The sequence below is a fragment of the Sturnira hondurensis genome, unplaced genomic scaffold, assembly GCF_014824575.4.
Source record: "Sturnira hondurensis isolate 20B ecotype Veracruz unplaced genomic scaffold, ASM1482457v3 Scaffold0000780, whole genome shotgun sequence".
Classification (NCBI taxonomy): domain Eukaryota; kingdom Metazoa; phylum Chordata; class Mammalia; order Chiroptera; family Phyllostomidae; genus Sturnira; species Sturnira hondurensis.
This window is the reverse complement of record NW_028073411.1, coordinates 21,930,841-21,955,957: the sequence shown is the minus strand read 5'-3', so window position 1 is coordinate 21,955,957 and position 25,117 is coordinate 21,930,841.

Genomic DNA, 25,117 nt, shown 5'->3' with positions numbered 1-25,117 from the left:
CGGAGCTCAGACACCTCCGGTCGCTCGCTCGGGGGTGGGGGGCTGTGAGCGTCACAGGCAGATGTGCGTCTGGTCGGGGCGGGTTCCAGAGGGCTGCCTGGAATATCACAGGCATGTGAAGGACTTTGAAAGCATCTACTCTGCCCAGACATGACCTGCTGCTGGCGGGGCCTCCGGGCGTCTGTTCCGGAGAGAGCCGCGCTGTCCACCGCAGCTCTGGGGCGGCGGCCGGTGGCACGGGGGCACCAGGCGGAGGGTCCACACCCCTAAGCACGGGGTTCCCCGCGGCCGGCCGGACCTCCGTGCCCTCCACCTGTACCCACCCGGCCTCGGGGGCTGTCGTCCTGAGCAGTGGGCAGAGACAAGGCCCAGCCCTGTCCCCAGGAGCCCGCTGACCCTGGGGACGGGGGTGGAGGGGGAGGTGAGCCACAGGGAAACAAGCCCTCCGAGGGCACAGCCCCTGGTTTGCTGGGCGCAGATGGGATGTGGTGGGGACGCTTTCTCCTGGGTGAGGTAGGGGGCGCTGTTCTCGCTCGGAAGAAAGTTCTGGACGAGCCTTCCCAGGTTTCCCGTAGCGTCTCCGTGTTGTGTGATTATGCCAGTGATTGCTTCTATGCATGTTTTAAGCTAGATATTTAAGCTAGTATGTACTTACCAATTTATCATTTTTATATTTCCTTGGTAAAACAACCCCAAAATCCCAACCCCCACTGTCTTTGTCATTTCGCTCTCCAGCCAGAAAGGTGGTGTGTGGCTCCGTGAGCCGGTGCAACGCAGGCTCTACCAAGGAGTCTCGGGACGGAGACGCGGCCCTGGCTGGGTGGGTCAGTCGGTTAGAGCATCGGGCCGACACGCCACCGCGGCAGGTTCGATCCCTGGTCAGGGCATGTATGGGAATCTACCGATGAATCCATCAATAAGGAGAGCCACAAACTGATGTTTCTCTCTCTCTTTCGTTCTTTCTAAAATAAAGACTTAAACAATAACATGAGGCATCACTGCACACGTCCATAGGTGGGCAGAGAACACCTGGTTTCTTGGGCCCAGGCCCCTGCTCCCGCCTGCAGTCCCCTGGGGCCCTCTCCCTGGCGGCTCGCCCACCCACCGAGCCGCACCTGTGAGCCTTGTGTTTACAAACAGCCTGTCTCCTGGAAATAAATCTTTGCGCTTTCCCTAGGAAATATAGTCTATAAATCACCGTGACATTTGCGATGAGGATCGTGTGCTCCTCTGTGGCCCCCGCGCTCACCGCAGCGTCTGGGCGGCCGCCAGCCCAGCCAGGCCAGATGATGGAGGGCCGGTCAGCTAAAGACGACATCACTGGCCGCTCCAAATGTCAGCTCTGTCACTGCGGAAACGGCTTTGCAGTGCAGCGGGGGGAGGAGGACTCTGTGAAATGTTGAGTGGGGTCCGTTGCCCCCACCCCACCCATCCTGGCCGAGAACGCCCCCGACGTCACGGACTGCGTGTGCTTTTTAAACAGCCCGGGGACCAGTCCCCTGCGTCCCCCTGGCCGGGTTTGGACCCCAGGTGTTTGGTCAAACGCCCGCCTGGACATTGTGCAGGTGTTCTGAGAGGTGATAAACATTCGGATTTGGAGCAAAGCGGCTTGCCCTCTGTGATGTTGGTGGGCCTCGCCCAATCAGCTGAAGGCTTCAAAGGAAACTTGGAGGTCGCCCGGGGAGGAGGAGAAGGGGCTCTGCCGGCAGCTGCCTTCGAGCTCAGGATGACGCAGCCTCTCCCGCAGCCCTTCCCGCAGCCCTTCCCAAGCTGCCGCCCCACAGCCTGCAGCCTTGCCAGCCCGGTCTGTGACTCTGTGTGCGTGTGCACATCCTGGCATCCACTTCTCCGGGGGACGCTGGCTCACACACGTGCCCACGGCCCAGCGCCGGCGCCGGGAGTGGGCGCACAGCTAACTCCCTCCTCCAGACACAAACTTCGGAGAAATGGCTGGTGCTGCCGCGGTCTGCTGTGGCTAAGGCACACTTCTTTTGCCCAAAGTTTTGAGGGAACGATAGGATGCGCATTATACATGGTCAGTACCTGAAATACCCTGTGTCTGTTCTTGTGTTTGGTAATTATTTGTTACATAAAACTTCTTGTACCATAATGTGCTCAAAAATAAATGCTATGATTCCCTTATGATACAAAAAAACAAGTATTTAAGTATAAATAAACAAACCATTCAATTAAAACGTTCAAGCAAAAGATTTTTTCCCCTGCGAGTTTGGGCTAAAAACGGGGGTGCACCTCACACACAGCAAAATACGGTAATTTCAAATGTCGGCCATGAGACACCTTGCAGGGGTGACGTTTTACACAGTTCGCCCCAGGCCCCGGGCGCCCGGCCGGGAGGGGGAACGAAGCCGGGTGGAGCTGTGCTCACTCCTCCCACCCCGCCCCCTGCCCCGCAGGCCGTTCAGCAGACTCCCGCTGGTCATCGGCTCTCCGGGGAGGGGCTCTGCTTGTGGCTCTGGGGTCCCAGGTGCCGAGCCTGCGCCCTGTTCAAAGTGCTGCCCTGCCTCACAGCTGTCTTCCACGGACACGGCTGACCGCGGTTACGGTTACTGCCATGCACACCTGGGGCGCACCCGGACACCACGCCACAGCGTGGGCAAAAGTGGGGGAAGGAAGAAGAGGCTGATACCCAGACACACAAGGCCCTGCCGTGAAATGGGGGGCGAGGACCTCAGAAGAGGCAGCCCTCTGCCCGTGCAGCTGCACAGGCTCCGCCGCCGCCCCTCCGCCCCGCCCCACGGTCCCACTTCCCGCCGCGGGAAGGAGTCCCCCGAGATGTCTGCAGTGATGACGAGGCAGAGCCAACCAACCAAACCGAACCAAACCGAACTGCGGCAGAGCCAGACACAGAGTCGGGGTCAGGAAAAGGGGGACGACTGGCAGGACAGCCTCGCACGCGCTGAAGCTGACAAAAAGACACGTCCACCGCGGGTCACCACGCTCATTGAGGACTTCAGCAGGACCTGAAAGTCTAACACAAACCACAGACGGCCGGATAGAATGAAACCACACACGACCGGATGAAGAAGACAAGGTCAGGGAGCTCGCAGAACCCAGGAAATAATTACACACAGAAGGAAAATCATTTCGGGACACGAAAATAGAATTAGAAAGAAAGCAAAGGGAATCTCCATCTAGGATAATGCCATCGGAGCAGTGGAAAACGTACACGAGAAAATGTTTTCGAAAGATAATTAGGAAAGACATTAGAGCGTTCGGCAGTAACAGCTATGGGAGCCCGGAGAGGATGGTGCCGCAGGCGTGTGACTGGAGGAGGAGAGGCGGGAACCGGAGCCCGGGACAGAACGAATGCCCAGGCCGAAAGTTAAGGAGGAAATCTCTAGGGCGAGAAAGCACTTCGAGGTAAATGCTGGGGAAGGTGCCTCTCCACGCGGGAGAAAATCTACCCAGAGCCGCCAACGCAGATACGTACGATAGCAAAACTGCTGGGTTTCAGAGCGAAAGGAAATTCTTTGAACATTAAGGAAAGAGGGAGGGAACCTTATAAACAGAAGGAAATCAGACTTCTTGCCGCAGGTCTCCAAACCACAGGAAAATGGAGGGACACATGGAAAACGCTCAAAGGAAGACAGGAGCCCACCACCCAGTCTGACTTCCACCAGATGGAATGCAGGAAACACGTTCCTCTGGACCCTCCTGACGCGTCCATTTCTTGCAGCCCCAAGGCCGGGGTTCGCCCAGCGGGTGGGACGAAAGTGGGGGGCTGACAGTGAGGCTGCCGGCGGTGAGCACGCCCCCCCAACACAGGAGCCGCCTGCAGAGCGGACCTGGCGGGAGGCGTGGGGGGAAACAGACAGCATGCCCTCGTCACACAGGACTCGGCCACAGGTTTCTGGGTCCCGGACAGAGAGCAGGTGGACGCTCTGCAGGGAGGGGACAGAAGACGCGAATGCCACAGTCAGGGAGGCGGGCCCTGTGGCCTGTCCCAAGCTCGGAACCCTGGGAACGGGGGTGCGCCTGTCTTGGAAAGCACATGAGAAATGCCCCCCACGGACCACAGCTTCTGTGACAAAGAGAACCTTGTTAGATTCCCACGCACAGGAATGACCCACCAGCGTTCTCTTGCCACGGCCGCACGGCGAGAGGCTGATTCTAGCGCTAACCACACTGATCTGCCCGGGCACCGAACATGCTCTTACACAACTCTCGGAACAAAGGCAGAGTGTAGACTCAAACTGCAGAACTTCCTGAAAATAATGATAATAAAATGAGGATCTATAGCACGCCGTTAAAGCCGTTATGAAAGAACAACTCCAGCTTAAACATGGATATCAGTAAAAAGGGAAATGTAAAAATCAATGAGCCCCAAACGCAGAAAGCTAGGGAAGGAGCAACAGAGTAAATCTGAAGGAAGTGGGGAAAGGAAGAAGCGGAAGTGCCAAAGAGCTAAAACACAGGCCACAGAGCCAGTAAATGCGCCCAGCGTGGGGCCCGGGACGGAGGGGAGGCGGTGCCGGGTGCGGGTGGGGGCGGGGAGACCAGACAGAGTTAGGCGGGGGCCAGGGAGACCTGCGCCGCCCAATCCAGAAGAACTTACTTTTGAATGATTGGATGACCTTGTGAAATTTTATGCAAAAGCCATGGAGTGCCAAGATGAAAAAACATGTTCTTGAAAAGGGCAGAGAGCCCGCACTGACCCCGTGTAAGAGAGGAAGTCTGAACAGGCGGCTCCCGTGGAAAAACCACAGAGGTGGGTAAACCTTCTGCGTGCCGTTTCCGTGGGGACTCTCCCAAGCTTTAATTAGATCAATTAATAGCAATGCTGCTCCCTTGCAGAGCCCCAGGAAAGATGGGAAACTTCCAGATTCTTCCGAGGAAGCGAGGAAAGCCCCGGTCGCCTGACAGAGCTTTTATGAAAACGCCAAGCTTCTGACCAATCTCGCGATGACCACCGGCGCACGAGCATCTTCGTTAGAACACTATTCAACGTCGGCCAACGATGTGCCCCGTGGTGGTTTCATCAGGAGCAGGAAGGAGCTGGTTTAATGTTAGAAAATATATTAATACAATCTATCACATGGAGCTAAGCAAAGGTGTCTCATTATTTCAAAAACAGACCCCACTTTTTACCTAATGAAACACATTTATGTTGAAAAACACTCAATACAGTGGCAGTTTCTGGGTCCAAAAGTCAGCGCGCGGCCCAGCGGGCAAACCTGGCGTCCTTCAGGCAAGAACGGGAAGGCCCAGGGACACCCCGGGTGTCTCTGCGGCCACTGAGGACGGAGCTGAAGGTGTCAGACCGTGCGGTCGGCCGGGAGGAGGAATTACAGGCGTGGGAACTGGGGAAGACGAGGAAAGAGTAAAACCATTTCTGTTTGCAGATGATAAAATGATGGACCGTGAAAACACCTCCGAAACAAAGCAAAAACTATTCCCCCAAAAGAATATAATGAAGGGGCATATTACAAATTCAACACTGACAAGTCAGTGAGGACCTGTGCTCCTGGGATGACGGAGCAGGTCTCTGGGTCCCACGACTGCAGCCCCCGGCCGTCACTGGTGAAGCAGACAGAGTCTCTAGGAGGGGGAGGGGAGCCGGCGGGCCGACGTGGGGACCCAAGGAATGACAAGGGTGAGTCCCCTGGGTGTTTTATTTTTGCCTTGTGTCGGGATGGCCAGAAAGTTTGTTTGGTTTTTCTCGTACGATGGCTCCAGCAGCGCTTGGCTGTCTTTAACTCCGTTCGAAAGAGTTTTGTTAGATTGTACTGTGACGGCCGTTCCATCCGTGCGCATTCAACAAGCATCAAAAGGGTCAATTTTTGTGCAGCCATTTTAATATTGAAGATGGAGGAAGATGTGCACCATTTTGACGTAATACACGTCCTTATTTCAAGAAATGTAAACATGCAATGGAAATGCTGTAAGAGATTTGTGCAGCGTTCAGAGAAGGCGCTGTGACTGGTCAGACGTGTCAAAAGTGTTTGCGAAGTTTCTTGGTGCGACGGACGTTGAGACCAGAAAATTCTTTGCCCTGGGCTGTCTCAGGCTTCGGGAGATGCTGGGCCGCAGCCCGACCCCCACACACCGGAAGCCAGTACCGGGAGAGAGCCAACCTACTCCAAATATCCAAAACCACCGTTATGGTGAAAATGAAAACTGTGACTTCTATTTTACCGGAGAAACCATGCGGACTTTGGGGCCAGCCCAGTACATCCTGGGCTCAGGCCGGAGGGAACAGGTGACCTGCACTGGTGTGCTGGGTGGGGACACCACGGCCCCAGTGATGGTGGCCCTGGAGCCTGCCCTCTGGGGCCGAAGGGCAGGAGAGGGAGAAGCTTCCCGACACTCACCGTCCTTCTCCCGGGGACGCCCCAGGGATCCCACCAGCAAGGCCGCCTCCACCCATGGCGAGGAGCCCAGCGCAGGGTGTCAGCAGAGACCTGTGGGAGCCAGAGTCCCACGCCCTCGGTGGCCCCAAGGGGCCCTCCCTGTGCTCGGGGTCCTGGTGGGGCGGCCGGGAACCCGGACTTCCCCACCGACCCCCACTGGGCAGAGATGGAAACAAAGCAGGGAGGACGGCGCCTGCCCTTTCCCTCCGGGCCCGTGAGGGCAGCTGGGCGTGTCCTGGGCAGACCAGCCCCTGGCACAGCCCCCACGGGGCCCCGGCTCAGAGCTCGGTCATGCGCCTGCCCGGTAACCACCCTCCGGTCAGTGACAGGCTGCAGAGGCGGCAGGTCCCGGGAGATGATGCCGGGCGACGACACCGGGAGGGGAGCTGCCGTGACTTGGTGTTCGGTGTGCTGCCAGCCCCCGGTGGTTCGCTCAGACCAGGGGACGCAGGGACCGCCCCCACCGAGGGCACGGCCCTGGCTGAAGGATGGGGCGGGGAGGGGCGCCCCGGAGCCCAGCCACCCACGGTGCACGCTGCGCGCGTGCACACCCACGGGCGCGGCTCGCCGCCCTCCCCTGCGTTTCTCGTTACCTTCCCTTCCTCCCCGTCTTGCTGCTCGCGCTCTCTCCCGCCCCCTTTCACGGTCTCTCTTCCCCAGCCTTTATTCCTGGGCCTCTTTCCGTCTCTGCTCCCCTCTGTGCCCCTTCCCCTCCCTCCCGGGACTCCCATTTTCCCCCCTCCTGGGGCCCCGCCCCACACTTCACGCTCAACGTTGCATTTTTACTGTGTCTGATCTACGTTTAGGCGCACAAGGTCTTACCAGTGTGTGACAGGTGCCTTGTTTTGGGGCAGCACAGGCTGGTGGCCTGGGTGCGACAGGCCACACTGCGTGGCGCATGCGTTTGTGGCACGTGTTAGCATCGCTGTGCGTGTTCGCAGGGCGACGGAACTGCCTCACGCTGCGTTCCTGAAAACCCACCCCAGGGGTGAGCCGGTGAGTGAACGTGTGATACCAACACGTCGGGTTTCAGTAGGAAATCGCTCGTCAGACCGACCATGGGGACGATTCGAACTAGACGGAAAAGATAATGGCTGGGTGAGGGGGGCGCCGGAATCATCTGACAAAGGGTTTAAAACACTCGTGGCAAAAATGCTTCATTGAGCGATGACGAGCTCGCTGAAACTGAAGGAAAAATGGAGTCTCAGCAAAGACGTGGAGTCGTGGTGACGAATCGTGGACAGAAAGAGACAAAAACAGGGATTCAGACCGAAAAACACGGTGACAGTACAAAGTGCCGGGGATCGGACCAGAGCAGCACGGGCAGAATCCGCGACCTGGACGCAGAACCAGAAACAAGCCACTCGGGGCGACAGAGAGAGTCACCTGGCCTCAGGGACCTGGGTGAATGTGACAAAAGCCTGCAATTTGTGTCATTCTGTCCTTGAAGCAGAGGAAGAAGGTTCCAGGGTTGCACGTGCTTGTTGGTTTCCTGGGTCCCTGGGCGCAGGTCAGCGGCATCTCCAAGGGGGGGTGGGCGGGGCGGGGGCAGCACGGGGCCTGGCGTGTTTGTCCCGGTAAAGCGTGTCGAGGGAATGTGGAGGGGGAAGGGGCTGAGGTTGGAAACACTTTGAAAGTCCCACCATGAGGGAGGGTTTGGGGAGGTGCCGGGTGGGGCATGGAGGCCAACCAGGGGTCCACACTGACTCCCAGGACACTGGGGCCCTGGGGCCTGCCCAGGGCTGCCCGGCCAGTCTGGGTGGCTGTGACCCAGGACTCGGGTCCTCCCGGCTCAGCAGCCTGTCCCCCATTCCCTCATACAGGGCGCGTCTTCACTGAGACTTGGCCAACCCCGTGTTCACACCAAGGGCCTTCCCAGGGCAGCTATGGGGACCCGGCTGCGGCCCCGATGGCCCGGCCCAGGCTGGTCACAGGAGACCCTTGGAGGAGGGAGGCCACAGGGAGGGGCGGCTCCGCAGGCCATTCTCAGGAGGAGGAGAGGCACAGGACGGGCTGGAAGAATTCAGCGCGGGAGCAATTTCCTCTGCCATCCCAGAGGGCAGCCAGCCGGCCCCGAGGTCCCCTGTCACAGTGGCAGTTCATGAGTTTGAGGCAATCTAGTGCATTAAGGAATGGCCCGTGTGACGGAGAAGGCGAGGGAGTCTCAGATCTGTGTTCAGTCTTGCAATTTGCAGCTATTTAGTCTTGGAAAAGTCACTTTATTTTGGCCAAAATCTATTTGTGGAGAAGAGCCCAGTGCTCACACAGCTGCAGCGACGTGGGGGCCATGCTGAACAGGGGACAGGCATCTGTGAGCGGGCTGGCAGGTGGTCACACACAGCAAACCTGTCTGATGGTGCTGGTGATGGTGACGGTGGCGACGGTGTCGATCAATACGACAGTGTTAATGGGCGCCCTTCCCGCAGGGAGACTGCAGATCGGTTCCGACGTTTCAGAGGTGCCAGCACTTCTCACCTCAGCACGAGAAGCCTTTTCCGCACTCGCCTGAGTTAATGCTCCTTTGGGTGTGAATGTGCCTCCCGGTGCCAAACATGTCAGTGAGAGGGGAAGCGCAGTCAAACGTCGGACGTGCGCAGACTGCAGATGCGGCGACACCCTGCCCACGGAGCGCCCGCGTGTGTGACAGGGACCGTCTCCAGCTTTCGCTCCGTCGTTTGGCATGGCGCCGATCGGGCGCTGCAATAATAGCTATTGAGAGGTATGAATGCGCAGCAGACACTTGAAAGGAATTCAAAGAGCTGGCACGTAGTCGCTGGAATCTGATACACCAGGAGGGAGTGCAGGCAGCCTGCCGCCGCCGCGCGTCGGGCTGAGAGGTCGGGCGGGAGGAGCGGCTTGTCTGCTCGGGGAAGGGGCCTCTCTTCTGCACGGCCTTCAGGTCTAAACACAGCTCTGCGCGGGCTGTGCTGTCGGGGAAAGCCGTGGGGCCCTCGGCAGCGGCGGCAGCGCCAAGATCCAGCCAGCTCTTTGGAGAGGGATCAGGTCGGGTTTGTTCTGCCCGAGTTGCTTCCAGTCGTGTCCCCGAACACAGTGTGACTGCTCTGCTCCGTCCCAGGCAGAGGGGACAGGAGAGGGGACAGGGCGGGTCTTCCGGGAAACCTGGACTCCGAGCCCCACGCCTGCCCGGGGCCCCTGCCCGAGGAGCCGGCACAGGCGCGTGGGTGGGCACTCACGCCAGAGCACCGCACGCACACAGACACACGCAGCCCTGTCGAATGACACTTTCTGGCTCACTTGGGCAGAATACACAGATAATCAGCAGGCCTGGGGCAGGGCTCAGTGATATCAGCTTTTCCGGGACTATTCAGAATGGTCACCAGTGTGCTTCCGTGGGCTTTCAGTGGTGTGTTTGCGGACCTGCTTAATGAAAAGCCCTTAACGGGGTCCTGTGAGCTACGCTCTGAGCAGAGGCCGGGGCGTGAACTGCCCTCCCTAAGCGTTAGCTCTCCTCTCTGTCCGCCTCCGCCTCCGCCTCCGCCTCCACACGGCCTGGCCCGTCAGACACGACCTGGTGGGCTCACAGTGGTGAGCAGTGAACGGCCGTGCTGTGCAGCCTGTTGTGTGTGGACACAGCTGCTTTGGGCAGGGAACCTCTGCACCAGGTCCGCTGTGACTCTGCCAGGCTCGGAGGAAACCCAGGCCTGTGGGTGAGCGGGTGATGGGGGCCGACGGTGGCCCCCGGGATGCCTGGAAGCCACGTGACCGGCCATCCACCTGGTGGGCAGCAGGACCTTGTTGTCCGGCCCGGCCGATCTGCCGGTGTTAGGGGCAGCCTGGGGTGGGCTCTTCTGTGAATCTCTCAAGACTAAATCCCCCCAACGCAGAACAGACGGCTCCCCGAGTGCTTTCCGTACCGAGTCCATGGACTGCTGCGTGGATGGACTCGAACAGGGCTGGGGGTCACCATGCAAGCCTGTGAGACGGGGCCCTGGCAAGAGGCTGTAGGTGGGCTGGGTGGTGGGACTGGTGGGGATGAGGAGTGAGACTGGGTGGCAGGGGACACTGGGGGAGCCTGGGGTGGAGCTGGGCAATTGGGCGGGCGCCGAGTTCCCCGCGCTTCAGCCTCTGCCGGGACACAGCCTGTGTCACCACGGTGCTGTCGGCCGTCCCTGTGCACACGCCGAGATGCAGACGCAGCTGCTGGGACCACGGCCGAGCCTATCCAGGTGCGGGGGCAGCGTGGGGAGCTCCGCCTCACTCCCAGCTGGCTGCGTGTGGGTTGTGTCCTTTACAGTAAACCAGTAATGGTAAGTGAACCATTGTTCTGGGTTCCGTGAGGTGTTCCAGCAAGTGATAAAACCCCAGGAGGGGCCCCGGCAGCCCCGGCACATAGCCAGCTGGACGGAAGTGCAGATGGGACGAGGGGCTGGCACCTGGGCTGGCGCTCAGCCTGGGGGCCCTGTGACCGCTCTGGTGGGGAGTGTCAGGATCCAGTGGAACCGTATGGTGCCCAGCTGGTGCCCAGCTGGGGCTGGAGGAGCGGTTGGACAGGGAAAAGCCACACGCTTGGGGTCACAGGGGTGCTGGTGCCGCACAGGGCAACGTTGCAGCACTGCGCCCCTCACAGCTCCGTACAGTGACAGGTGACAAGGACAACCTGCTACTGTTTGGAAAGATGTAGCCTCGTGAGGGCCCCCCGACCCACCAAGGTCCCCCTGGAATCCCGTGAGAGTGTGGAGCCCACACAGGACTCTATGGTGGCCAGAGGCGGCGGTGACCATGCCCCGAACACGTTAGGAATTAAACACTCGTTAAAAGTCATCTCTGCCCAGGACCCTGCACTGGGCACCGCAGGCGCAGAGAAACGGGCAGGACTTGACCTTCTGGTGGAGAATTTCACTCGTCACCTCAATGTCAAGTGTGTGCTGCGTGTCCTGTCCCGTGCTGGGCACAGAGGTGCTGGGTGGCTCGGGGGTCCCGGTCTGGGGGAGACTCACGGAGCTTCACGACCAAGCTTTACCTGAGCACCTCCCCCACCGTTTACATCCCCTCTCCTTCCTTTTCTGCCTCCGGTTTTGTCCCTTAATAAGCAGAGTTTGGCTGTTCATCACCACCAAGGACATCGCCCGTGTGTTCTGCGTTGTGTTTAAAGGGCGCTGCTGCCGGGAGAGGCTTAGCGCCTTCGACGTGGAGCACGGTATTCTGGGAAGGAAACCAACTCTTCCGAGGGGTCCCAGAGATGGCGTAAAATGCTGTGGTGGTGTGCAGACCGATACTGGACAGTGGTGGTGATGGTGGTGGTGAGGAAGGTGGTGGTGAGGAAGGTGGTGAGGGGAAGGTGGTGAGGATGGTGATGGTGGGCGGAGACTTGGCTGGGCAATGCGTGTCGGGGGCTGGGGCAGCCTCCAGCGCGCCGAGCGGTGCTGGCAAATGGCAGTGAGCACAGCTCATTGCTGTCCCCCGTTTGTGACGTGTGGAGGCAGCGCTTCCTTCCCGGCTCCTGGGCCCTGTGCCACCGCACAGACGGACGACTCATAGCTGAAGGAGCGCTGGTGCGTACAGCTGCTCACCTCGGTTTGCCTCTGCACCTCCCATCTGCCACGCCTTTGTATTCTGCTTCCTCTCCGCCCAACCGCCCCCAGCCTCAGCACTCCCGGGCACTTCGAGCCTGGCAGGCTGCTCACTGTCCCCCACCCCCCAGAGCACAGCTGATGCCTCCTGGGCCCCCGTCCTGGTCCTCGTCCTCCTCGGAGGGCACCGGCTGCGTGCCATCTCGGTGCAGAGCTGATGAGGAGGTGCTCAGTGGGGAGGGTGCAGGGGCGCTGTGCCTGGCAGTGGCAGCCCGTGGGAGAACAGGACGATGCCACCCTCCACCCTCCTTCAGGGTGGGATGCCCTGCAGTCCCACGGCTGCTCGCTGACAGGGGGATACACAATGCCCACCCCCCACCTGGGACTGCTGCGTAGGGGACTCTGCTGGGCGTGGCTTTGGGGCCTCCACGCTAGACACGGGCCCAGCCCCTCCCCCCACACGTGTAGATAACATGCACTAACATGCACTGACGGGATCAACATAAACTCATTTTCTGCAGGCGCTTCATCCCCTCCAGGGCCCAGGAAATCCCCCTCTGAGCCCGAGAGGCTGAGCTCGGCGGGTCCTCTGGGGACGTCCGTCTGGGCCCCGCCTCCCCACTGATCCCCAAAGGGGGCCGAAGACGGTCCTACCTTCGTCTCCATCAGGATGGCTCAGGGTGCCCAGCGGGCATGCGCGGCGCCCGCGGCTGCCCCGGCGGGTGGGGGCTGTAGGCAGGTTGAAGTTTCACCTAGTGTGGGTCGGAACTCTTCCTCCTTAACGGCTCCCCTCCCCTCTGCAAATTGCCGCCTCCTTCCTCATCACCTCCATCTCCCCCTCCCCCCCTCCATCTTCATCTCCATTGCCTCCGTGCCCTCCTCCCCCAACTCTTCTTTCTCCTCGCCTTCCTTCGTCCTCATCCTCATCACTTGTCTCCTCCTTCTCTTCCTCTTTCTTTGTGATCGCCTTCATCTCCCCCTGCTCCCTGCCCTCCCCTTCCTCCTTCTCTCCGATGCTGCACACTGGGACAGTGTAATAAAACAGGTCTCATCCATCTATGTAAACCAGCCAAACAGGCATTACAGGGGAGATGCCGGGACCTGGTGACAGGCATGGAGCAGAGGCGAGGGACAGTCATGAAGGGGACTCTTTCCGGTGTGACACTGCTGTGAGGCCCCAGGACGCCAAGTTCCAGGAGCGGTGAGGTCCCCAGCACAAGCCTGTGGCTCCCTCCACAGCCCGGCTCAGTCACCTTGACCGCAAGCCCGTCTGGGTTTCTGCCTCCCCACAGCCACGCTCGGCTGCAAGGTCAGGTTTTGGGCGTCAGCGGCTCTGCCCTTAGTTCTCGCTCACTCGTTCACAGCCCCGCCCTCAGGTCTGACCAGCCCCAGAGCAGGGACCGATCATCGTTCTTGGAGGGTTTGTCACCTTGGCCTGACGTGCTGTCTCTCAGCCCGGGCTGCAGCAAGCCCCCCGGCCCCATTCACCCACAAGGGGCAGAGACAGCGAAGGGAGCTAGAACCTGGTGGGGGCGGGGCAGGCAGGGCAGGGAGGCAGGGGTGAAAGGGGTGGGACCTGTAGGAGCACACAGAGCTGTCACGCGGCAGAGGGACGGCCCCAGGGGGCCCCAGGGGACCAAGGTGAACCCAAGGTGGTTTGTGTCCGTGGAGAAACCGGTTCCCTACCTCCTGGGGTTCCCTTCTCGTGAAAGAAGGGGTCACTCAAGCCTGCTGTTGAAGGGTGCTGAGGCAGACTTCCTTCAGGGCTGGGGCGGTTCCAGGGGTTTTAGGGGACAGAGAGAGCTCAACCCCACAACAGCGAGGAGAGGGGAGGTTTCTGTAGCCAGGGAGCAGAGTGACGGGCGTGGAACGTCTGAGGAAGGAGGGGTTCTGGCTACGCCCCGAAGGCAGGGCTGGCGTGGGGAGGCGTGGCCGAGGATGGCGCGGCGTGCGGAAGTGGCCCAGACAGCGAGGGCAATCAGGCATCGGGGGTGCAGGGTCCTGTTTCCACCATGAGGCATTTCTGAGACGAACACAGCTGCTCACCAGCAGGGTGCATGGAGGGTGGGGCTCAGAGGAGCCCGACCGGAGTCTGGTTCCGGAGACCCTGCCAGGACTGGGGTGCGTGGGGCTCCTGTGGGCTCCTGGTCCCTGGGCCGAGGAGGCGGCTGGACAGGGGAGCCCGGGGACATTGTGTGGCTTTGCTTTGGGGAGGGTTCAGACCCCATGGCCTCCGGGCTGCAGGGCAGCGGCCCCTCCAGGGCTGTGCGTTGAAGCGGAGGGCGGGAGCCCCGGAGCACACTCGGAAGGGCTGCCGGCGGCTTCACCACCGAACCTGTCTAACCTCACAGGGCGGTGCCAGGGGCTTGCAGCGCCGGCCCTGGGGAAAGCGAAGTTCACCTCGCTGTCTGACGGCAGTGACGTCCAGGTGGGCTCTGTCCCCTCAACTGGCTTGCAGAACAGATAGCCACGCCGGTGTCTTTGACTAGTAAGTTTTCAGGAGCTTGGAGGGACTGCTCTCCGCGGACAGCCTTGGGTCTCAAGGTGGACGGCGGCCCACAGTTCATGGTCCACAATCCACGCGGGGCCTCAGGTGCACAGTGGCCACCCCAGTCCCTTTGCTTTATCCGAGACGGTGTCCTCACTGGAAAAAATTGGGTGAAATGACGTGGGCTTGCTTCATGGTCACGGGTAACGGCAGCGCCTGGACGTGCGCCCCGACTCCGTCCGAGGGAGCCACAGCCCACACCCTGGACACCCCGGGGCAGAAGCCCTGCTTGGCGCATAATGACGTCTGCGCCGGGCCACTGTTTTCCTCTGGGTCTTGCCCCCCACGTCCCCATCCCCAGGAAGAGAAAAAGCTACTTGGGGGTCTTCCAGGCCATGGAAACGCCCATCCAGGCAAGACTGAGCTTTGAGAACCTTATCTGCAGACTCGCTGAGCAAAGGCGTACACACCTACGTTCCAGCGGATTGATGTAACTGGGACGCACTGTCTTCCTCCGCCTCATTTTAGATAAAGGAGGCAATCGAGGGGAAGGGGGTGTCGTCCTGAGACCCTCCTCAGCTGTCGTCTGCGAACGTGCCCCTGTGGGTGCGGGCCACCCCTACCCCCGCCCCACTGGCTTCACTCCCCGGCCCTTCCCCCTATACCGGGCTTGTTATTTCTTTATTGTCGCAGCAGATGACACTTGTCTTTTGTCACAAGTCCCACACTTACACTGGTCTTCAGACCGCAATGAAATAGAGTCAATCAGCACCTTCCCTGTTTTGCTGTGGTTCCTCTCCTTTCTCACCAGGATTACTCTCCCGGAATCTTTGATATTCCGACACGTCCGTCTCTCCCTGTGATTTCTGAGTGCCAGTCTGGTGGAGAAAAGAGGACGTCTTTGAAGAGCTCATCGGCCTGGTGGATTGTCACGCAGAATGGAGTGATTCTCAGAGACTGAGGCTGGTGGGGGATCTGTCCCCTCACGAGCCCTGCGCAGGCTTTCCGCACGCTCTGGTGGGATTATTGGATCGTGCCTTGATGCGCCGAGAGTGTGCCCTGGCTTCCCCTCCCCCGGGAGAAGGCAGAGCTTCGCTCCTTCCCACCGGCTTCGTTTCAGTCTGTTGCCACGGTCTCCTGCGGGGTCTGTGGGCTTTTCCTCTGTGGTTTGGGTCCGTCACTCACTGACACCGTTCTGCGCCCATCAGGCCTCTTCCTTTGCTATTTCCTCAAAAGCCCGAAATTGTCGCTCAGTTGCATTTGGTTTAATTCTTTTTTGCAGTGTTGCGCACCTCACACCTTCTTCCAGCGGTGTCTGCCTGCCTTGTAGGAGCCGCTCTTTGGGGGGTGGGGGTGCACACGTCGGTGAGGGTCCGCTCCTCCGCTGCCTCTCTGAGCCCCACTGCCCCGCCCCCTCCGTGTGCCCGCCCTGTGTGCCCAGGGCTCTCAGAGCCACGTGGAGGCCCGGAGATTCTGGGGTCCTGTCGGCAGCAATTTCCTGGTAACCTCCACCCGCCCTTGCCCCCGGCCCCCTTTCCTTCCTCTTCTCTGTCTGCTGAGAATCTCGAATCTCCCGATCGCTGGCAACTCACTGGTCCCCATTTCCCTGGGTCTTTCCTGGTTTTGCGCAGAAAACCCCACATCACGGGACCCCGTTTGGTCCTGGGTGCACTGGGACAGTCGGTCAGCTGGTGCTGGGTGGACGGTTCGGGCTGAGTCCGTACAGGGGCTGGTCATGGTCGGGGTGCTCCGGGCCGGCTGGGTCCTTCCGGGCTCACGGTAAAGCACCTCGAGGGTGAGGCTGTTGGCGTCCGTGGGATTTGGGGTGCAGACAGGCCAGCAGCGGGCCCTGCTCGGGACGCCCCAGGCTTCTCAGGCCCGACTCCCATCTACCTCTTTCTCTCCTTCCTCCTTCTGGAAACACGATGAAACAGGTTTTTTTTTTTGTAGAAAGAGATTTTATAGCCATAGTCTTCCTGCCTAAATTAACAGCATCCATATGGTTTTTGCACTTAAAATATGCCAGCTCCTACAACTCCGAAAGACATTTCTCTTAAGGTTTTGATATTTACTATGGTTTAAATTTTATTTTTCTTCTAAGCCATCACACCCTTCCTCCCCTCCAGGGAGCTGTTCGCATCTGCTGGGTGCGCCAGGCACGTCGGGAATCTGGGTCCCTCCCGCGGAGTCTCTGGCCTCTGCCTTCTCACACGGAGGGCCGGGAAGAAGCCGGGGGCCTGGTGAAGGGCGGTTGGTGGCGTGGTGGTTCTGGCGGCTGCATCACGGTGAGACGGGAATGATGGGGACGGCCAGCTGGCCACTGTGGGCATTGCTGGTAACAGAGGTGAAGTCACAGTGTGCCCCTCGGGCTATAGGGCTTCTTTTCCAGATGGAAACTGCCGGGCGTGCCTGCGACTGTGTGCTCACAGGCCTTGTTGGCAGCCCGACAAAGCCCGACGGCCTGAGAAGGGCGCCTGGGAGGAAGCCCAGTGACTGGCCGGCACCAGACAGCAGAGTGACCTGCAAGGTCACAGCGGGAGTGGCCCCCCCCCCCCTGGTACACGGAGGGCCCTGCTACCCCGGGTGCCCTAATGTGGTTTAATTTCAGAGAGGGATTAAGCTTCTGCGGGGGTCTTATCTCACAGGGTCCGTGTGCGGTGCGTGGCGTCTGGTGATTGCTCCTCCTGAGGAGACTCCCTCTGCTCCCGGACAGCGAGTCCGGCCGGTCCTCCAGCTGGGCTGTCTGGGGCTGCCCCGCCCACCCCCCCACCCTGCTCCCCACCCTGCCCCTGGGGCACCTTCGACTGCCGATTCAGTGCCAGCCCCCCTCCTGCCACCACCCTGTGCGAGCGTCGCTGCGCCCCCGAGAGTGTGTTTGGTGAAGAGTGCGGCTGACGACCCTGGTTAAACGTCACGGCTTTGCAGTCTCGGAGCCAGGGGTTGTTCCGGTCGGTTCAGCGGGGAGAACAGAGGGGCTCCAGGTACATCAAGCAGGGGCTTCCACTGGGAAGTCAGGAACCCTCCAGGCCCTGCAGGGGCTGGGGTCTGCGGCTTGGGGGAGGGGTGCACGTTACCGTGGAGACGCCACTGTGACCTCAGCACCTCGCCCACCCATACACACGTCTGTCTGATCTCACGTGGGGGTGGGGGTGGGGACAGGATGCTGGCTGTCTGCAGAAACTGTGGGGCACAGCGGGGAGCCCCGCCTCTCCTGCGTGCTTCCAGGAAGCGGTGGTCCCAGGGAGCCCTTGCTCAGTCCCCTCAGCTGTCCTGAGGGTCAGAGCCTCTTCTGGCTCTAGGGACTCTGAGAAGGCGTGCCTACGAGGGCACACTGCTCCCCAGGTAACCATCAAGACATCTGCCCTGCCAGAGGAGATACAGGGTGTCGGCGATGTGGTGGACAGCTGCCTGGCTGTCACCGCTGACACCACCGTCACCGCCATCATGGCCACCTCACCGCCCATGCCCTCTGCTCTCTGGCCAACTGGGCACGTTACCCCGAATCTGGAAAGGTCCCTGGTGCCGGAGGAAGCTGGGAGGCCCCTGCCCCCCAGGGATTGTGATTCCCGGGCAAGCAGCCAGCACCTGCCCCGTCAGCAGGTGGGAGCTGCCATCCAGAAAGCAGACTGTGGGGACGGGAACCTGGGGTTGGTGACAGGGACTCCACCCCCTGGCAGGTGGAGAGTTGTGAGTCCCTGACATGGGACTCACCTGCCCCTGTGTGATCAGGGATCCGAAGCAGGTGGGCAGGTCTGCACTGGCTTGTGTGACACCTCTGTCACCACAAACCCTGAGTCACGCTGCTGTGTGTCCACCTGACGTGTGGGGCCACTGGACTCAGGAAAGGACAGCTTAAACTTGCGTGCCCGTGAGCAACATGCAGGTGTGCAGTGCGGGGGTATCTCTGTCGAAGGGCAGAGGGGGGTGGGGCCACAGGACGCGGCTCCGGGCCGGGATCTCACAGCGGTGGCTCCCGTCTTCCTCTGCGGCTGCTGTCGAGGCCGCTCTATAAGTTCTACGGAAGCCAAGCGACCCCTTTTCAGGAGGCAAAAATATAAAAATGAGCCCCGGTGGCACGTGCCACGCCTTCCATTGCTCCTGAAGGTGGTGTGTCCGTGTGTCTCTGCTGATCCCGGGTCTGGGCAGGCCGTGCTACCCACCCATTTGCCACGCGGGTTCTGATCCATCCTCCTGTTGGTTGTTGAGGGCACTTCACATATCGAGGACACTGGCTGTTGCACGTCGTGGTGACATTCCTATTTTTGTTGTTTTCCACCTGAATTCAGTTCATGCTAACTCTGCAGCAAAGTTTGTTGGGAAGTCTTTAAGCAGTCTAACAGACAAACGGACACGCATTCAGTCAGGTTTTCGCGCTTAAAGACCAGGCTCGGTGTGGAGGGAGGCGAGCGACCTGCTGCCTCTGGTCTGTTCTGGGCTCGCGGTCGTACCTCATGCGCCCTGGCGAACTGCCCGGACCACCGACACTCGCTTCGGAATGAGCTCTGAGATGGGGTCGGACTTCGCCGGCCGCCTCCCGGTCCTGGGTGCTGCGTCTCCGTGGGTCCCGGCGGTTTGCCCCTCTCTGCCGACCCGCACCCCAGCTGCCTCACTTAATTGTTTTGACCTAATAAACCTCATACTTGACCTGGAAATCTCTTTTCCATTATTCTCCCCCTTTTGCGGTGTTTATTGGCTGTTCTTAGCTTTGATTTCTTTGTCGTAGATTTGAGAATCTTTTCGACTTGGTGTAGGTTTAAACATTCTAATGGGATGTTGATTGCAGTCACACTCAACGTGCATTTGAACTTGGGGAGGATCTAGCAGCAGCTGGGTCTGGAAGCCCCTCTTCGGTGTCTTCCCTGCACGGCTTGACTGCCAGGAGGCCATTGGGGGGCACGGTGTGCCTGACCTCCCAGGGGTCTCCTGCCAGCTGCCTGGGGCCTGCCACCCTCCTGTGGGCCCCCCGCCGCCCCCGGGTGTCCCAGGATTTGGAGCAGGAGCAAGCCGGTGGTCTCGGTCATCTTCTTATTTCCCATACTCGTGGTGGGGGCCTCTTCAAGGCCGGGTGTCTTAGGAGTTAGTCCAGCAGCACTGCCGACGTGGAGACCGATAGTAACCCATGGCAACAGGGGGGAAAGCTGGGAGGAGCAGGTCTTCCAAATCCCAAGGTCCCCTGGCTGGTGGCAAGGTCGCCGGGACCTGGCCTTGGCCCGTCTCAGAGGACATGTCTTGCTTGGTGGAACACAGGCCAGCATTGGGGGCCGGGCCAGCAGGAGCGGAATCCGATGCGGCAGGAAGGCCCGCAGGTCTGGGAGTCGGGCGCCGGGGCACCTGCCCCTCACTGACGGACCGGGCCGACTCCCGGTGCTCAGTGGACGTCCACCCCCACCCGGAGGGTGGTCCCGACCACAAATTTATTATGCCTTGGAGGGGTCCACAGCGGGTGGCCCTGGCCCATGCCCCCTCTGCCCGCATGCCCTCCTCACCCAGCCTCCTATGGGAGGGCCCACCTGGAAGACTGCTGCTCCACCTCTGAGCTTCCGTTGCCGTGGACACCAGGGAAGCTGCCTTGTCACAGGAAGCTGGAGGGCATCCCTGTGTCTTCCCAGAGGAGACCGCCGCCTCTTCAAAGCCCAATCTTTGTCTCCTACCTACTGCCCCCTCCCAGGGGCCTTTGAAACCCCAGAGCTTTGAAGAAGAAAGTCACCCCTCTCCCCCGAGAGAATGGGTAACTGGAGCCGTGGACGTCTCCCCTGAGATGTTCTGACAGGGCCGCGGTCGCCTGGGTGACGCTCCATCCCTGTGCAGGGGTCCTTCTGATTTTCATGGACTTGGCCTCTTTCCACGTTGACGGAGGCGGCAGATGGGGCACGAGGTGGGGGGTGGGGGCTTCCCTGGGAGCAGATGAAGTGAGCTGGGGGCAGACGCCTGCATCGGCAAGCTCACAGCTCAAAATTGGCTCCAGGCCCCTGCCGGCACCAATCAGTGCGATGCAAATTTGAGAGAAGAGAACCCCGGGTGTCCCAGCAGCTGGAGGTCCGCCTGCCTGCATGGAGATGGGGAGAGGCCGTCCCGGACAGGGGAACCGGGTTCCTGGGCTGAGGGCAGGGGCCCCTCTTGTCAAGCTGTCACATCAGTCCCCCAAGGGGAGGTGCCAGACTCCCAGCTCCTGTCCTCAGTCATCTGCTGGGGCAGGTGGCCCGTGGCTCTGGACCCTGCCCACCTGTCCACTGCTCACAGGGCCGACCCTTCTGGGGACACTGTCCAGGAGCGCGGAGGCCCGTTCCCAGGAAGGAGTGGGGTCAGGGTCGGCTCTGCCCGGGGTGCTGGGGGCCTCTGTTTGGTCCCTTGGCTGGCCTGTGGGGCGGGGTACATGCCATGGAGCCCAGCTTTTCTTGGAGGGGGGCCCTGAATAAACACGGTCCCACGAACAGGCCGTTGGCAGCTCGGGCTTCTCCTGACAAACACGACTCTGAGTCTGACAGCGGAGGCCTTGCACTGATTCGAACTGCACATCGTTAATACTTTTTCCTTCTAAATGTCGTGTTATGGAGAGTCCAGAGGCCCAAAGACGCATGTGCGAGCTCATTTCTGCCAGATAAAGAGCTGTCAGAGACTGGGGGCTTGGGGGACATCTGGAACCCCCCTGCCTGCTGTTAATTGGTGGGGACACTGAGGTGCACCGCAGGGAGGGGGGCAGCCTGCGACGTCACCAGGACTCTGGGGAGGGAGCTAGGGGCTCCGCTGACACTTTGAGAATGACACCGGGAAGGGCCACGCAAGCCCCTCTGACCCATCCTGACTCCACCAGCCACTGATGCTTCCGCCGACAGCCCGACGGTGTGGGAGTGGGGGGCTTGGACCTCCACTCTTTCTGGTCTCGGGGGTAGGGTGGGGGTGAAGGTCACAGAATTGGCTGGAGGGGCTGTGAGAAGCAGGGCAGGTCTGTGCCGTGGGCTCCCATCTGGGCCGGTGGGAACCCGGACAGTCACAGGATGGAGGCTGGACGGAGAAAGCCCATCTGAGCAGGCGCAGGGGTCCGCACGGACACGGAGGAAGGTGGCTGAGGCTGAGAGCACAGTGGGGTTCTTAAAAGTGAAACGGGGAGTCCTGCACAGACTCCCGGGTGAGCTTGGCTCTCTGATCTGGGAGCTGGCAGGGCCAACTCCAAGGAGAACCCGCGCCCCCGGTGCCTGACAACTGAGCCAGGAGGTGGCGGTAACAGCGTCGCTAACCCGAGGACACAGCCTTCCTGTCCCGGAGGGCAACACTGTCCGGGCCTGCGGCTCGTCTCTGGAGGGCAGCCCCTCTCTCCGCACAGGTGAGCCCAGAGGCTGGCCGGGTCCTGTGTGCCCAGCTCCTCAGACAACGGTGATGCCTCGAAGCCCAGGTTCAGGCATGTCTGGGCTGCCAGATGGCACCCCGGGGTGCGGTCAAAGTCCTCCTTTGGCTTTGAGATGTGCTCCCACCCCTGCCTGCCCACGGCCTGGCTGTTGGCCAGCCCTCAGGAAGCCCTTGCTGGCCCTGTCCCCTGCTGCCCTCGTCCTCTGCCCTCTGAGGCCATCACACACCCATCTGCCCCGCGGGGAGAAGGCCCTGCCTCCTCCTCCCTGGAGAGCCCCGCCCAGCGAGGGAGTCCCCTGGACAGGCTCTGTTGGCTCTGGTTGCCCTGGTGGAGACCGCTCCCACCGGCTCCCCACTGCAGGCTCCAGCGCCTCCAGTGGCGCATGTCCCAGGTGCAGCTGTAAAGTGGCCCGGTAGCTGTCGGCACTGAGTGGGTCTCACGGGGCCAGATCAGCAGGCTCTCTGGTCCCCGCCCAGTACACACAGCCGCCCCCGCCCCCAGGTCTGACTCACTGTCCCCCGAGCTCAGGGCTTTGCTGGCCCCCGGAGCGCCCCTTCTCCGCGGCTCCGCTCAGCAGCACACTCAGGAGACCACCGCAGTGCCCCCTTCAATTCTTAAAGCCTGCAAGTCCCCGAGGGCCGCACCTCAATCCTCCACCTGAAACTCTCCCTCTTGCTCCAGCCTCAGCCCCACCCCCAGCCTGCAGCCTCCCCCCTACCCCCAAGCTGATCCCCACTCCCTGTTCCTCCTCCCCCTGGAGAAGTCCTTCGGCCCAGAGCAAGGGTCCCCGAGCACCACACCTCCCTGCCAGGCCCGTCTGCAGCTTCTGCGGCCTCTGTGGGCTGAGGGCCTCATTTGTGCCCTGAGGAACCCTCAGAGGTTGAAACACAGGCCCCTGTCCCCACCGCCTGAGCGGCCGAGCCTCGCCACTGCCACTGTCACCGAGGGTGAAGGCGATAGGGACTTGGCTGGACGTCTGCAACACCCTCTGTAGTTTCAAGGCTGCAGAACCCGACCGCCCCCGGGGCCGGGGCTCCCCACCCTCTGCTGGAAGGGGCAGGGCGGGGCTGGGTTAGAGACGGCTGTGGTTGCTGTGTCTCCTCAATCCTCCACCTGAAACTCTCCCTCTTGCTCCAGCCTCAGCCCCACCCCCAGCCTGCAGCCTCCCCCCTACCCCCAAGCTGATCCCCACTCCCTGTTCCTCCTCCCCCTGGAGAAGTCCTTCGGCCCAGAGCAAGGGTCCCCGAGCACCACACCTCCCTGCCAGGCCCGTCTGCAGCTTCTGCGGCCTCTGTGGGCTGAGGGCCTCATTTGTGCCCTGAGGAACCCTCAGAGGTTGAAACACAGGCCCCGTCCCCACCGGCTGAGCGGCCGAGCCTCACCACTGCCACTGTCACCGAGGGTGAAGGCGAGAGGGACTTGGCTGGACATCTGCAACACCCTCCGTAGTTTCAAGGCTGCAGAACCCGACCGCCCCCGGGGCCGGGGCTCCCCACCCTCTGCGGGAAGGGGCAGGGCGGGGCTGGGTTAGAGACGGCTGTGGTTGCTGTGTCTCCTTATGGGAAAGATGCTTGTTCCCTGTCCGCAGACTCCTGTTTGTGAACTTTTTAAGGTGCGCTGAGATGTTCACACCCAGGGAACCCACACAGTGAACAGACCCGAGCCCCACCCTGTACTCAGAGGCTGGGTGGTTCTCCCCTCAGGGCCTCAGACCCCAGTGAGGGGGGAGGGCGGGCAGCGCCAGGAGGCCGGCAGGCTCTCTGCCCTTGGTGGACACTCGCCAGCGGTCAGGCCCCAGCCTCCCAGGTGTGGTCTGTGCCCTCGGGGACCTCTCCTGGGGCCGCTCCTCCAGGCCAGGGCTCAGCGGGGCCCAGGGAAACTTCTGGGCGTCCAGGTCTGTGAGGTGGGTGCTGGGGCTTCCGGCCGTGTCCAGACAAGCATCACCTGGCTGTTCTGACTGTTCTTTCCCGGCCAGGAACGTAATGGAACCGGAACGGGAGAGCAGGGCTGGAGGGCGCACCGGGGACAGCAGCCACGGCGAAGTCTTCGAGATGAGCCCTGCAGGCCCCTCCTCCCCTGAGGAGCCTTGTCACGGGCTCCGGTAATTACAGTGCACTCCAAAGGGACAGGCAGCCGCACAGGTCGGCCTGGACTCTTTGTCCCCAAGAACTCCATCTGCGCTGTCTTATCAGGAGGCCGGAAGACCCAGCCAGCCTTGGGACCGGAGTAATTAAAGTGTCTTTAATTGGAACATCCCATAATGCCCCTGCCCCGTGAAGTGTAATTACCCGTCTGTCCCCGGCACCCCCTGGGGGGCCGTGGAGGAGACCAGACTCTTCTCAGCGGGAGAAGGTTTCAAGTGGAGCCTGGCGGAGCCGTGCCCACACCGCGGGGAACCCCACACAGTCTCTGCTACCGCCCCCTTGCCCGAACACGCCAGCCTCTGCGGGGGTCTCTGGGTTTTCGAGGGAAGCAGGCGTGCTGACTCAGAGGGGACATCGCAGCTGGGGCCCTGGGCGGACCCCATTCGGTCGCTGGGCCGGTGGGAGGCAGCACCAGGGGTGTTTCTCTTGCATCCTCACTGACGCTTTCCCACTCGGGAAAGTTTTGCTGATGGCAAGGCTGGGAACAAAGCGAAGCCTTGTGCTGCTGGGAAGTGGCACCCTGGTGGTTCCCCGCGAGGTCGCGTCTCTCCCCGATGTGGGGCATCCACGCGCCCCCTTCTCTGCGGTGCTGCTGACACCCCACACCCCCGTGAAGTTCGTGGTCTCGGTCTCGCTGCGTTTCACTAATCCCATGCAAACCCAGACGTCAACTCCTGTTCTTTTTTTTTTTTAAGAAGCTAACTTTTTCCCACTTTGTCACCTGTTACTTAATGATGCCCTTCGACCTTGAACTCAAACTGTTAATGTTGTTACAGTGGAATCTACTTATTTTTTGCCTTAGATTGTGTATTTTTGGGTGTTATGTAAGAAGCACACATTGAATTCAAGGTAAAGTTCTCTCCAGTGCTTATTCCCGTGTTGGCGTTCAGGTTTTTCGCCCACCCAGAGGTCCGACTCCTCGGGGTGTGAGGGGGGCCAGGTTTGGTTCTGTGTGCAGGGTGGGCGAGCTCCCGCCGCGTCGTCCCCCGTTACAGAAGTCCTTTCTGGTCGGCGCGATGTCCCCTCGCTTGTAAAATGGGTCCCGAACACGCAGGCGTCTGCTGCCCACCCTCTGTCTCCCTGCACTAATTTCCGTAAGATTTCTGGGCCCAAAGCACATTTTTAGAAAACTGGCATTTTGTAGAGTTTTGTTATATCAAGGAGGCAAGGTTCCCCTTCGTCTTCTCCCTCTTTGTGAAACGTATTAATTTTTTAACGGGCTTTCGCGCCTCCATCTG